General features: G+C 32.3%; 1 protein-coding gene across 1 annotated transcript in view; it reads right to left on the bottom strand.

The window, feature by feature from the left end:
• The window catches only part of LOC132276594 (subtilisin-like protease SBT4.14), a 54,321-nt gene extending 42,812 nt beyond the window's left edge, over positions 1-11,509 (bottom strand). Inside the window, exon 1 of the mRNA XM_059778085.1 lies at positions 11,457-11,509. The gene's annotated coding sequence lies outside the window, so the exon portion shown is untranslated. The remainder of the gene's footprint in view (positions 1-11,456) is intronic.
• Between the last annotated feature and the right edge of the window lie 663 nt (positions 11,510-12,172).

Below are 12,172 nucleotides of genomic sequence, written 5' to 3'. Positions count from 1 at the left end.
TACACCCTTTGGTAGAATTCCCCATAACGTTACCAGTAGTAATTGTTGCATTAGGACATGATAATCATGAGATTTCAACCCTACAACCTTGTATTCATCCAATGATATATGTGTCCCAATGTTTGAACTGTAGCCGTCTGGTAGCTTTAATTGTTGTAATCGCTTACAAAAAAGCTATTTTTCTTCCTTCTTTAGTGTATGAGGTGCTGGTGGTAAGAAATGTTTCCTTTTTGAATCTTGTGGGTGCAAATCCCCCCTGATGCCCATTTCCTCCAAATCCATACGAGACTTGAGTCCATCCTTTGATTTTCGTTTTATGGTCAATAGGGTGCTAATAATACTTTCACAAACATTTTTCTCAATATACATGACTGTTGCCCAAGAATTGACTCTAGAGGGGGGTGAATAGAGTCAATGGCCAGAGGGGGGTGAATAGAGTCAATGGCCAAATTTCACAAATTATAGAAATATAATTTCTAATCAACAATATAACCTATTGTGCAATAATCAACATATGAAATCAAGATATGAAAGTAAACAATTTATAGCACAATTGTAAAAGAGATAAGGGAAGAGAAATTGCAAACTATAACACGGCAATTTTTGTGAGGTTCGGAAACTCCTACTCCTCGGCTCAAGATCCCTCTTGAGACTTCCTAATCCAATAGAGCTTCTCCTTACGGGTGGAGAACAAACCTTTACATGAAGCAAGACCTTGCTTCTTTTCCTTGCTAGGAGAACACCCTTCTCCTAGGCTTCTTTTGGGTCACACCAACCCTTACAAGTTTGTAGAAAAGATTGTAATTGAAGTACAAGATTGAATATAGATATACAAGTGCAAGCTCACAAGAAATATCTCTCAAAGATTGATGTACAAACTTTTAGCTCTCAACTATAGTATATATGAATACAAGTGAAGCTTAAACTCTATAAATGATATGAATGAGAGAAGATGATATAAGTGAAGAACAAAAGCTCTAATGAATTCAATAAGATCTCTCAAGTGTAGAATAGAACAAAAGCTCTATGAAGATTCGAATTAGAGCAAAAGCCCTTTGAATCCTTAGTTAAATCTCTCAAGATTTGTATATGAGTGAATGAGAGAGATGAAGAGAAGATTGAGAACAAAAGCTCTCTTTAATGCAATGTGAAGTCTTTCAAATGATGTCTCTTAATTATTCAGGCTTTCCCCACTCTATTTATAGAGTTTGCAAGCTCAATGTAGCTGTTAGGAGATAAATGCACAAAGGTCAAGGAAAATAGAGCCGTTGCATTTTGAAATCTGCAGATCCGACAAGAACATTTAAGTTTTATATGTCCATTTACTTTAAGTTTACAATGTAAATAAGGAAGTACCCCCCATTTGGATTCAATAAAAAATACTAGAAAATTGAAATCCAACTAAATCAAAATGTAGAAATTCAATTTTAGTACAAATTTGGATTTCTGACAGTTTTCGTAAAAATGAATCCTTGTGTATACCAATGTAGAATTGATGAAAAAAATTCCATAAAATCAGTTTAAGCTATTTGAAGTATAAAGAGTTATTACTGGGAAAAATTATTTTGAAATAATCATTATTTCAAAATTTTATTTTTCACACTTAGCCATTTTTCATACTTGGCCAGAAAGATAGTTTTTCATCAAGTGCATACTAGGGTCCTAATGTCCTTTACTAAGGCTTTAGAGATGAGTAATTAAGTTTTAAGCCTTAGACTCTACTTTCTATAGACCAAAGTGAATGATGTAATTGATGTGCATGGTCCTAGCATTTTAGCTCAAGTGTTGAGTTCTTTCAAAGCTTATGCAAGCTTGAACTAACTCACTCTTTAGCAAATGACAATTATATATGAATGAAGTGCATAGTTTATTGCTAATGGATATAGGAGCATATGAATGATGATATGATATGCATGGTCCTATAGAGATGAGCTTCAAATGGATTCATAGATACTTTGACATTGAATCCTAAACACTCACCATCCTATCTACCCTTTTCTTCAAGCTTTGTCCATGATCTTTAGGCTTTGAGGTAGTCTCGCTTTCTTCCTTCCTTTGAGTTGCTTTCTTGCTCATTGTAGTCCAAGCTATATTTCTTTGCAACTTCAACTCTTCTTTGTATCAATTTCTTTCCTTGATGTGATCTTGAATAATGGATTACTTGGAATGGTCTTTATGATCTTCATTGAGGTTCTTCTTTGAATATAAGTCATCTATAACACTCAATGTGAACATTAGTTCTTAAACATCATTAATGGTTTGTTATCATCAAAACAACTAGATTATCATTGGATGAAATCCTTAAGGTCAACAATGACATCTAAGTTATGGCAAACGAGTAATACCTAAAACACAAATAATGGAATAATAGTTTTTTTAAAACATATTATAAACTTAAATAAATAATATTTTAATTTTTTTTTTTTTTTAAAAACAACTTTCTATTACAAATACTTACCTCTCAGTATGGTAATTCAAAAAATATGGATTTTTTCTTCCATGCCACATTTTTGTCCTTTTTTGTCTTTTGTTTCCTCTTTCCAATTTTTGGTTTGATATGTAATTTTCCCTTCTCTTTTTTACCCCAATCATTTTTAATATTTTTCACAGCATGAAGAATTTCAGTCCCAGACAATATTTTAGGCTTCCACCTATGTTCTTCACTTCCATCAAACCAATTCTTCTTTTTTCAAAATGGGTGAGTAGGAAATAGCCATCGACGGTGACCCAAGTAAACGGTCTTGGTGCTACAATTCAACCTCCTTGAACATGTGTCATCACTACATGTTGGACAAGCTTTTTTACCCTTTGTAACATGACCAGAGAGGTTACTAAAAGCTGGAAAGTCACTAATTGTTCACATCAAGATTACTTTCAAATTAAATGTGGACTTTGCAAATGCATCATAAATTTTCACGCCTTTCTCCCATAGCTCTTTCAAATCATCTATAAGTGGCTCCAAATACACATCTATATCATTCCCTAGTTGCCTCGGCCCTGGGATTAGTAGTGTCAACATCATATTTTCTTTAGACATGAGTTCAAGTGGCGAAAGATTATATACCACCAATGTTACTGGCCAACAACTATATGCCAAACTAAGGTCACCAAATGGATTAAACCCATCAGTTGAAAGGGTAAGTCTTAAATTTCATGAATCTGATGCAAAAGAAGGCCATTTTTTATCTATCGTATGCCATACAGGCGTGTCAACCGGATGTCGCATATTTCTATCCCCACTTTTATGAGTTAAATGCCACGTTAGTTGTTTTGCTATTTCAGGGGATCAAAACATTCTTCTAAACCTTGGTATTGGAAAGTACTGCAATACCTTAGCTTGGACACCATTTTGAACCTTCTTAGTACGCTCATTCTCTTTCCACCGCGAAGCACCACATTTTGGGCATTTAGTCATGCGCTTATTCTCTTTTCTAAATAGACAATAGTCATTCTTACAAGCATCTATTTTCTCATATCCTAAATCAAATGTCTTCAAAAAAAAAATTCATTTCATAATAGCTCTTAGGAAGTTTGTTATTTTTTGGAAGCATATCCCCAAACATTTGAAGAAGTCCATCAAAACCAGTGTCGGATAAATTATTTGTTGCTTTGTGCTTGTATAGGGCAATAATTGCAGACATAACTGTGTACTTTGTGCATTTTGGAAATAAAAGGGTCTCAGCATATTCTAACTCCTTTTTAAACCCAGCCTCTATTATTTCATAGTTTGGATCCGAAACATCATCACCACCATCAAAGAAAATATCTTTATACATCTGATACGTCTCTGGCATTTCAACATCATTTACATCACTTCCACGTTGGGGAGATTCACTCAGATTTTCCCCGTGAAAGTACCAGATCGTGTATGATTGATCTATTCCATTTTCCAATAAATGCCTAAAAACCATGTTGAAGTGTTGGTGCTTTGCATTTAGACAATAATTACAAGGGCATAAAATCTTTTCTGGATGGCCCGTATTCGCTTGCACCTGATTAGCAAACCTCCGTGCTCCTTCTAAATACTTTGGATCAACTCTATAAAATTAAAGCTTTAACATTTAATTAAACATAAAATTAGTGTAGACAATATTAACTTTTATAAGCACACTCCACTACATATAATAACTTGTATGTCATGTGCATCCATTCTTTATCTATCACCATTTGTTTAATTATTTTGTCTAGTAACCTATCACAAAAGATAAAAAAAAATTGTCAAAATTCTAGCAAGAAGAATATATAACTATATTCATGATAAAGTCTATCATGTCCCTACTACACTTCTATAATATTATCCTCTAGTACCCCCGTTTGGATGCAAAGAAACCATGGGAAAAGAAAGCACTATTTTCCTTTTGTTGGGGATAATTTGGAAATGGGATCCAGATTGGCTGTGGTCTGGAGTACTTTTTTGTCATATTCTAAGTTTCTTTTCTTTTCATTTTTATTTTTTTGAACTCACTAAAAAAAAAAAAAAAAAAAAAGGACAGGTTCAGTTTCTCGTTAAATTTTTAAATTTCGTATTTCTTAATTTTATGGTATATACTTTATTAACTTCTCAGTTATTCAAAAACTACAAGTTCAACTGTGAGAGATTTTCATTCACTATAAATTAACAACAATTAATTAACAACACTATGTTTAGACATGCATGGCCTATAAGTTAAAGGACTGCCATATAGTAATGTTTAATAATCCTATAAAAAATTATACTAAAAATAATTAAGTGGGTCTCCTAGTACCAAAGCAATATCATTTATTATTAGAAAAAAATTATTTATATTCGCATATAAAAGAAACCTCCTGCACTCCACTCCCTAGACCCTACCATAATTTTTTATTTTATTTTATTTTATTTTTTTATTTTTTATTTTTTATGGAGTAATATTTGTTTGAGGTAGCTAATATTGCTATAAAAGTAGACTAGTCAACAAGAGAAAAGGAAAGTTGATAAGAACACAAGTGTTTCCCAAGGCACTAGAAAGCAAAACAGTTCTACATGTTTCATCAATTCACAAGAGTCCGTACATAGTTCTTTAAGGTAGCTGGGTGGAGCAACACATGGCATTTCATGGTCCCATGTTATAATTCCTAGCTCTTATGTTTTTAAACTCATTAATCTCGTAATTAATAAACACAAGACTTGATATTTAAACAGGTACTAAAGCTCAAGGAACAGCTCACTGAGGCAGAGATACAAAGGTTACTGGAGCGATCGGATGGGGTTTCAAGTAACAGTTCGAGTTCATCATTTTCAATGGATGCATTGGAGCCCCTTTTTCTTGGAGAATTCGGGATGGAAGGATTGGAAAATGTCTTGTATTTGTTGGTTCTAAGTGAGGTTTGCCTTTTTAATGTCAAATGTTAACCAAAAGGGTTCATGGTTATTCTATCTATATTGGTATCACAAGGGTAATTCAGTCACAAGGGTATTTTAGTCATTATACTCATGAGTATGTATGTGTTATACTCTTACTATATGCTGCAATACACCACAATATATATACATCACAGCCATTGCAGCAATATATATCCTTGTTGAGGGCAATTCTGGTATTTCCTAGTATTTTCATTGTGCAATAAAGGACCCCCTACATTGAGCCACGTGAACAGTGGTCCTAGAGTGATAGGATAATGACAGAAAAATGAAGCTCTTAGTTGTATATGTATCAACAATGTACAATGACAATGTAGGCTGCAGAAAAGGTGGTTTGTGTGATATAAGCTAGGGCTGAACATGGGTTATTTGGTCTATTCAGTGTCTACAATGTCAGATTATATCAATATCTACAATTGGCCAGTGATAGAGAATACTCATCCACACTAGGGCAGTAATTTCTTGATATATATATGCTGTTATAGCATTAGCAGAAGGGTGTACAAGAGAGAACCTGAAAATAAGCTTTAGAGCTGAGAGTGTGCACTTTTTGAGAGCCAACAATGAACCTCATGAGCTAAAAATGAAAAGGTCCTTGGAAGCTAATAGTTTAGGATGATTTTAAAGTAATTCTTTGAAGAGTTGTGCTGTGTTTGAGCTCTGGAATCAACATACAAAGGTGTTGATCTAATGAAGACCATAAAGGGCTGTGAAGCTGATTTTATGGTGAAAAATGAGGCTGAGAAGGTGAAAATTTCATGTGGCTATTTCTTAAACTAGAACAAGGGGTGAGCAAGTGTATCTTGGTGGTTTATATTAGCTGAAGTCATTTGGGAACACATATCGAAGCTGGTATAGAATCTCATATCTCAAACCCTCAATTTAACTTGTTTTTCTGGTTTATACTGTTGGAACTGAGTTTATCATGATATAATCTTGCTATAACATAAACCAGAAAATTGGTTTGTTCTTGTTTTGACCTCATAAACCTCACTAAATAAGGTTTTAAGTTTAAAAAGCCTACTGAGTGTGTGTTGTGAGTGTTGTGACTAAAATTCAACTGTTTCATTGCTATGTTCTTTATCTGTGTAATGGTAATTTGATATTACATGACTGAGAAAATCAAAAATAAAAGAATGTATCTGAGAAATAACCCTTCAGTCTCTAAGAACAGTGTTGCTCTAGAAATCAACTTGTGAATCTCACTATGATATGTAATTTGATATTACCTTGCTATAAACTGAGATATTACGATTTGAGTAAGTGTAATATGTTAATTCAGTGGTGTGGGATCTAAATCCAAGGAAGTCTAACCTTAAAATTACAGTTTTACCCTCAGCTTGTTTAGGTTCTGTAGAAACCTGTTGTGAGCAGATTTTGGAACTGAATTTAATTTAATTATTGATTTGCTTATCATCTAAGCTTCTGTGTGAAGAAGATGCAAGGTTATGAGAGGATGTACAAGGCCTGAGACATTATAAATTGTCATTTATACCCTTTGATTTGAGGTATCACAGAAGCAGCAAAACTAAGTCTGTTATAAGCTGTTTGCTGCTTCATTCAAGCTCCATTGTTTATATCCTTGCTTATACAAGGGTTTGGCGCAAATTGACTTGAGAAGGATTGAGCTGAAGCCTCTCAGGGACACAACTAAAGGGAAGAGGCAGAACTCTCTAAATGGAATATTCAAATATCTTGCTTTATTAAATAATTTGTTTAGGAAAACAAAAATATAATACATGTTTTTACTTCCATTGACAAATTTTCATAACAAAGGCTTAAACCAAGTAATATCACCTCTTCCCATTTAGGATTCCATATATTATGCTATATAGATACAGAAGAGTGCGTAAATATATCATTATATATAACCAAGAGAAAAAAAAATTTAAAATTTGGAATCTCATAAACATATAAAGCAGGAACACAATGACATATAGATAAGGTACTTTGTACAGCAAAAGACGACAACTTTACCCAAGGAAAGAGGAAAAAGAAGAACTTACTAACCTATCCTCAGTTGGTAATAACCGTTCAAGAAAGTGAAAGCAACTATGGAAAGCGAACTACATCTGCACACTGACACCAAAAATCAGCAAACGAAAGAACAACAAACAAGCAGAACTTTTCATTAGTTCCTAAGTTCTTCCAAATCTACAATTTCACTTGCAATAAATCTACAATTTCACTTGCAATTTTGAAACCCTATAATATGTATTTGCATAAAAAAAAAAAAAAAAAAAAACTATAGAAAAATCCAAAAAAAAAAAAAAAAATTAAATTAAATAAAACACTCTTAATCAAAAAATCAAAACTAATAGATATATATATAGAAAGAGATAGACGAACGTTGATTTTTTGCTCCAAATTGATGTGTATAGCTGTCTGAAATTCAAAGAAATTGTGGCTCCAAATGGTTGTTTCTCGTGTCCAAACCAGAGAGAGAACTCGAATAGAGAGGCGAACCAGAGAGATAACTCGAATAGGGAGACTATATTGAATCTACAACATCATTTTGTTCGCATCTTTTTCATCTAAAGAGAGAGAGCAAAGAGAGAAAGCTAGGGCTTCGACGCGAGAGAGAGAGAGAGAGCAGAGAAAGAAAGCTAGGGCTTAGACGAGAGAGATAGAGGAGAAAGAGCAGAGTTGTGTAGAGTTGGACACACTATTGACAAAAGCTACATCGTTTCATAAGGTGAGACTAATTTTTCATTATGTTTTCTATTAAAAAAAATTATTTATTTAGCATTAAGTTAATTCCTGCCAGCGGCACGAAGGGGGAAAAATTTTATTTGGTAAAATAGTATTGCTTATCTACGGGGAAATAAAAGCCCCCTTAAATGTGAAACTTATCTACGGGCAAAAAAACGGCCTTAAATGTGAAATTTATTCACGGGCTCTTTAATACACTGTAAAAAAAAATTTGGCTCTAAATTTCCCGCCAATGGCATGAAGGGGGTAAATTATTTTTGGCTTATCTACGGGGCAAAAAAGGCGCCTTAAATGTGAAATTTATTCACGGCCCCTTCAATACACCGTAAAAGAACTTAAGTTCATTTATATATATATATATATATTTTAACTAATTTTATTAATTGCTTATTTACGGGGGGAAAAAAAGGCCTCAAATGAGTGTTTTATCAACGAAAAACATTTATCCCGTTAAAGGTGTACAAATATGCCGTAAATATATCAAAATATTCACGAGCTTTTTAATACACCGTAAAAATATTTTTCTACGAGGATTTTACTAAATCATCGTGAAAGCATGTCCTATAACGAGGATTCTTTTAAAAACTCCATAAATGGTGGTAATCACGAGGGAAAAAAAAGAAGCCCCGTAAATACTATGTCGTAAAAGCCCACATTTCTTGTAGTGGACGTAACCCTATTTGTGAGGGTGAACCACGTATAAACCCATATCTCGTTTGTGCGTGCCTATTTATTTTTCTTGTCATTAATTTTCTCTTGTACTCATAAACTTTTATTCGATCCTTATTTTATAACAACATCCTTGCAGACAGTCATCTCTGTTAATAGAAAGAAACCCAAGGCATCATTAACCAAATATATGTTGAAGGATATAAATATTAGAGTTAGACTCTCTTTAACAATTTAACAGTTTAAGCTTTTAACGTAGATGGTTGTTAAAATGGTGTTAATAGATGGAGTCTTTTTTATTTTTTATTTTTTTTTGTTTGTTAAATATGTTTAACCTAAAAAAATTAAATCATAAAAATGTATATATATATATATATATATATATATATATATATGTATATAGGTATAATACAAATGCTAATAAAAAAAATATATCGTAAAACACACTGTAGCAGTTATATATAGATATATATTTATATATGATAAATAGTTTTTTTTTTTCAATGATATTTCAATAGTAAATGAAACTAAGAGAGTGATGAGGTTGCAAAAGTATTATATAAAAATTATAGAGATGTGTATTTATTTGTTTAGATATATTTTTTAACTAACCAAAAGATACATCTCGTATTATTTGTTTCATTTATTAATATATAGTTTTGAAAAAGTGTGTATAATAACTGAATTAATCATCATAACATTCAACAAGTAACTTACATTCGTAGTTATATATGCTTCGAAATAAAACTTACGTGCGTAGTATTGTATGATATGAGTTATGATTTACGAGATATGCAGTATAAAATTATTAACATTTCTATTGATTAAAGGAAAAATAAAATTATTAGGTTAATTTTCACAATTACGAACAGAGACTCGAACACCGACACAGGAGTTGAACATGGGCTCAAGGACAAAACTGCAATAAACTCCTCTTAACTTGTAGCATTTTGCAGTAGACCTCCATTTTTATAAATAAATAAAAAATAAAATAAAAAAAGCACCTCAATGGATAACTTTTTGACTTTTTGCTAAAGATACCCCTACTAACCAAGTCAAAGGGAGTTTTATGCAATTAGCCTAATTGTGTGAATTTAGCCAATATAGTAATAATAATAATAATAATAATAATATTTAAACTTGAATTTTTTGTTATATGCATCACCGATTCACCATACTTTTTAAGTGTAAAAAAAACCCTTGCTATATACAGTTTGTGCAAAAAATCCCTTCCAAAATACTCCCCTATATTTTTCAAATTAGACAAATAAGGACACTTACTCAAATAAATCAAAATAAAAAAACAAATATTTCAATTTTTTTTTTTCCCACTCTGTCTTATCTATTTCTCTCTCAGACAATATTTGCTTACTTACTGGTGAGTAGGTTTATTCTACTTTCCGATTATGTGTTCTAATAATAAGTGAACACATCAGCTTTAATGACAAAATAAAAAAAAAAGTAATAAAAAAAGAGAATAAAGCAGGATTGACCCGTTTCAATTGGGTAGCTATATTTAAGCCCTATGTATTTTTTTTTCTCTTTCACTCCCTTCCCAGATTCACGCCACCGTCCTCTCTCCACTATTCTTCTTCCTCTCGTCTTTCATGGAACATCATCAATAAGTAGGCGAACACTTTTGCAAAATCTCTCGGGCTTCATATCACTCAATAGGCAAGGGTGGGCTGTGGGGTTACTTTTTCGGCTTCTTCTCACGACTTTCTAAGAAATTAAACTTCTGATCCTATTTGATCACTATTATTATGATCATATATGCTTTCTAGTACGAATTGTTTGTATATTGGATATGTATCGTTGAGTATGTATGTTTAGAGGTCAAGAATGCAATTGATGTAATAACTTTGTTGGTAGAAAAATAAATAGAGCTCTCAAGTTTTTGCTATGATCGTGTTAGTAAAAAAATTCTAGTTGATTAATTACCCAAAAAAAAAATTCTGATTGATTTGTTTATTTACAGAAAAAAATATTTTATATATCACATTAGATGTTACAAATAACATCAATTATATAATCCAACCGAGGTACATCTACAAACCTATTGAAGACGCAATAGAAGAGAATTAACAATAACAAGGCCTATTGATTGATGATGACCTGTGAGAAGAAGAATAACAATGGAGAAATTGGGATAGGTGAAAGAGAGAGAAAAAAAAATAGGGTTTGAATACAGGTTGTCAGTTACCCAATTGAAACGGATCGATCCAACTTTATTCTCTTTTTTCAATTACTTTTTTTTTTTTTATTTTGTCATTAAAGCTGATGTGTCCACTTATTATTAGAACACATAATTGGTTTTTAGAATGATTCTGCTCATTGGTGAGTAGACAAGTATTGTCCTTCTCTCTCTACCCTTGTTCCTCTCTTTCTTTTCTTTCTCGCCGTCTCTCTTATTTGAATAAGTAATTGGAGTGTGCGGGCCGATAGCTCCATAGATGATGACATAAAAGCTTAAGCTGTCTTTTAAATAGCACAAGATCAAGATGGGTAAGACATAATATATGTGTATATGGGTTGATTCTCATGGTTTATCATCACAATAACAATATAAAAAGAGTATTATATAATGCAAAGAGATCAAATTAAGAAAGGCTATCGGGAAGCTAATAGAAATTGACCAGTGTTAATCACTTTGAGGGAGCCTCTACAAATCCATAAGGGGAACAAAGAGATATACCTGTCTTTACAGCGGCCTGAGAAAAATGTTGAATTTGAATGAGTAAGTTGAAGGGAAACTCGTCTATATATAGACACTAAGAGTCTTGTGGCCTAATGGTATTTCTTTTACTTTCTAAAATAGATGATAAGAGTTCGAATATTCAAAGGAAAAAAAATATCTATATATACACCATATGCATAAGATTTACATCATTTAATAGTGCACAAAATGTACTCAAACATGATAAGAAACCGAAGAGGATCGGGTCCCATAAATACATATATTTATATACACCTACGTAAACAAAGCAAAGGAGTATGTATGGTACCATATGAAATATGTATGACCTAAGTCATACAAGAGTAAGAGTGGAGTACAAAAGCGGCAGTGGACATACAAAAAAATAAAATAATAATAACTAAATAAATAAATAAATCGTAATGTGCAGAGTGAAAGCAACAAAATTTAAAATATACAAAGTCATACAAGAATGAGAGAAGAGTATGAATGCGACAATAGACATAAAAAATAATAATAATAATAAATAAATAAATAAAGAACAGGAACGTGTGGAGTGTGAGCGGCAAAATTTAAGACATACAAAAAAAAAAAAAAAAAAAAAAAAAAAAGGAACGTGTGGAGTGTGGAGTGTGAGAGAGGGAGCGGCAAAATTTAAGACATATAGAAAAAGAATCGAAACGTGAGAGCGGGAGTGGCGCAAAGGGTGAAAGTGA

Source organism: Cornus florida, unplaced genomic scaffold (assembly GCF_030987335.1).
Source record: "Cornus florida cultivar Cherokee Brave unplaced genomic scaffold, ASM3098733v1 CherokeeBrave_3.0.0_Hap2_Chr10, whole genome shotgun sequence".
In the NCBI taxonomy this organism is placed as follows: Eukaryota; Viridiplantae; Streptophyta; class Magnoliopsida; order Cornales; family Cornaceae; genus Cornus; species Cornus florida.
Note: the sequence above shows the minus strand (reverse complement) of the source record. Positions and strands in the feature narration are given on the sequence as shown.